General features: G+C 38.3%; 1 long non-coding RNA gene across 1 annotated transcript; it reads left to right on the top strand.

Annotated features, from left to right (window-relative positions):
* Positions 1-113: 113 nt before the first annotated feature.
* LOC121965489 lies at positions 114-1,870 on the top strand. Its single transcript, XR_006107491.1, has 3 exons — positions 114-185; positions 1,151-1,296; positions 1,791-1,870. It is a non-coding gene; the product is annotated as an uncharacterized LOC121965489 (long non-coding RNA).
* Positions 1,871-3,486: the final 1,616 nt, after the last annotated feature.

Genomic DNA, 3,486 nt, shown 5'->3' with positions numbered 1-3,486 from the left:
ATGTGTTTCTGTCACAGAAAATAAGAAGTAAATAGATTAAAACAAGGGAAAAGACATCTGTGGACACGGGCGTCGCGACAGAAGAACTACTTAGGATGGGCGAGCGCGCCGACGTTGCGTTTAAAACCACTGGATCAAAGTGGCTACAGCCCGTCAGTGAATATTTGGGCTTTCCTCTTGATCAGGTAGGAGAATCTGTCCATAGATCACAGCTCAACTAGGATATTTCTGAGTTAATAATGAACATTTTTCAAGCTTTGTTATGGTGTGAATATCACTGTCATACAGTCTGTCAGTTATCGGCGTGCCACTTGTTAGAGATTCACGGTTAACAACGCCCGCATTGCAGTTCATCTCTGTAAACGTGTAGATTAAACTTTTCCGGTGTTGTCTAAAATTGCATTTAGAAACTGATGATGTGCAGAACAAAGTCTAAGAAACAGGCAACCTAATATTATCGCTTTATTAGTTACTTGGTCGTGTTTGAAGTCTTCCTCAACAACCTGGAACTGACTCATCCTGGTACCATAGACCTCCATTTAATAACCTTACAACTGATGTAAGACAATAAACTAGTTTAATTTGGCAATTGTAGGAAACTATCATAAAACAAAGTAGAAGAATTGTTATTGTTACGGGCTTAAAATGTGTCATTTTAATTGAATTTTATTATTATTATTTTGCACCAATAAAGAGTGGTTGAACCATGTCAATGACCTTTCCACGTGATTCAGAAATATGAAAAAGTGGGATCCTTTGTCTTTGTATGTTGTCTGGCTCAGGAGTTATGGAAATCTGTGATTTTCACCATTTGCCTGGAGATAAATTCAAGTTGGCTGTCAAACTAGAGAAGTGTAATTCTAGACTCCATTAGCGTCCTAAAGAAAGTTACAAAAAACTATTAAACTATAAACAATTGCTCCAGACTGTAACGTTCTATCCTAAAATAACATCCCAGCAAAGCCAATGGATAAGCCTTTGACACTACAGAGAATGATGTGTGTAAAAAAATCACTATAATCTTGCATTATGCTGTCATAATACATCCCCACGTGAGTATTAGGAGTTGTTTTTATCAGGTTTCTAAAGCAGATTTTTTGTTGAATATTTTCATGTCTGACAACCTATTCTAATCTTTACCCCCCCCCAGGTGAATTTTTTGGCGTGCCAGCTCTTTGCCTTGGGTGCTGCCTTCTGGTTTCGTCTCTACCTCAGTCCTAGCCATGCCAACCCCCTGGTCAGGCACGCTGTGGCCACTCTTCTTGGCATTGCCTTTCTCATCCTCTGCTTTGGATGGTACTGTCTGATACTGTCAGAGATTCACTCACACAGTACTCCATTCAGTTTCTCTAATATGATGCTGCACCTCTTCATTTTCTCAGTAACAATCCTTAATTAACATTATAATTTGAGTGAGAATATGTGGTGGTTGACCACTGAGCTCAGTGTCTACTAAATGTCTGCCATTCTGACAAGCAGGCAGGGCTAATGTTCAATGTGCAGGGCTGCAGGCTTATAATTACAGGAGAATGGCAAGGACGCACGCTGCAATGAGGAGAGATGTTTGAATCAATGAATTTATCATTTGAGGTACTACATATGCGGTTCTAATCCAGGGAGTTTTAGCATATTCCATGAGGAACAGGTTTCAGGTTTTTGTCTAGGACACTGACACACACTGCATCATATTACATACATAAAATCCACCTCAGGATTAAATAAAGAACACTGGTTTATTCAAAGATTCGTAAGTATGGACATGTTCTGATTTTGTGTGTCCTTGTCTGCAGGTACTCCGCTCACATCCTCACAGTGGTGGTTGCAAGCTACTTGATTATAATCCAAGCTGACATCAACAATGTACACAGGTAAGAGTTGGTCTGCATTCTTCCACATAAGTCTGTGATAAAGCTAAAATATTAGACCATAAAATGGAACATGAAATGCTACAGCATTGGAATGTGGTGGAATTTGTGACATTTAAACAGCAGCTGTAACAGAGTTGATTCCTTATTGCTGTGTGGCATTACTAAATAGTTTTGTGCTTTGTCTGCATTCGGTTGCCTTGTTCGGTTGCTTATAGAAAAAAATTTGTTCTGTTGCTGGAAGTGTTCTTGCTCTAGACCAGACTGACCTGATAGTCTGACATCATGCTGACAGTTGGTTGACAGCTGCTTTAGCAGCAACATCTCATTTTCACGATACTTGTGCAGTTGCAGATGCTGTTATCTTCAGGTAAAACTAGTAAAACAAGATCAGCTGAATACTGTTTCACGTCATAGGTGTGTATCTGGTGGAGAGGGCAGACAGCTTTGTCTAGATAATGTTAATTGTATTGATAATTTGTTGTAGTAAGGCGAGTTTTGACATTTAAATCTGAAAAACAAAGATTTGCTGTTACGCCCATCTTGGAATTTACCCATTTATCAACTCCCTCTCGCATATTTCAACACAGACTGCAGTGCAATGCACTCTTCCTCATTATCCTCCAGTAAAAATGTGGGGTGGACTAAAATACTGTTGCTGATAGAAACTAACGTAAAACACATCAGATAAAAAGCATCCAGACACGCCAGCCAGACCTGTCTTCTTAGAGATTACCAGACTGTGTATTTGTGTGCATCTTTATGTGCCTATTTCTCACTTTGCAGCCATGTTTACAGTGTATCTGTGCAGCTCTTTGAGTTTACATAGTATATGTTTCATAATATGTGCATGTTTGCTTGAAACAACTCGTGTGTGTCATAGTATTTTTTTTTTTTTTATGAATGGAGTGTCATAAATGAGGTTTGGTGAGGTTTCCCTGGCATTCATTTTTGTAAAGGGATTGCCCTGCAGGGAGAGGAACATAAAACTCATTGTTCTTAACTTGTGGAGCAAAACACACAGTGTAAGCTGTGTCCCAGGTTAAACATGCATACCAAGTTACACATCTCTTTATAAGTGGCACAGGGTGAAAGGAGGTATTGACCTCAGTACACTCTCTCAAAACAATGACCTATTATTGTGACATAATGTCAGTATTTATTAGGAATTTGTTGGGGTGATCCTGATGTTGAACATTGGCCTGTCTTTTTGATGACTTCCATTTATTTGAGCTTGATCCAGATGTTTTGTAATAATTTAGTAGCATTTTATTGTAGAATAGGTCAGTTCATACATTTTCATGGTCTCATTAACAACCTTTAAAGACAGTTTGCTAGTCTAGTTCAGCTGCAAGTTGTCACTTGCATATTTTTTTTTCAAGTCATCAGTTTAACTGATATCAAATAAATGATTAATTCTGACCCATATCTAATTGCAAGTACACACCAATAAGGTTTACAGCAAATGAAATATTAAAATACATAAGAAAGGCATCCATGTGGTTGCTCAGTCTGAGTCTGCAGAGAAAACATTCAACCATTTAAAATGTTCCCAAGTCCAATCCAAATGTGTATTTGGAAAAGGGCTGCAACTAACAATTATTTTTATTGTTGATTAATC

This window comes from Plectropomus leopardus, unplaced genomic scaffold (genome assembly GCF_008729295.1).
Source record: "Plectropomus leopardus isolate mb unplaced genomic scaffold, YSFRI_Pleo_2.0 unplaced_scaffold20200, whole genome shotgun sequence".
In the NCBI taxonomy this organism is placed as follows: Eukaryota; Metazoa; Chordata; class Actinopteri; order Perciformes; family Serranidae; genus Plectropomus; species Plectropomus leopardus.
This window is presented reverse-complemented; position numbering and strand designations above follow the sequence as displayed.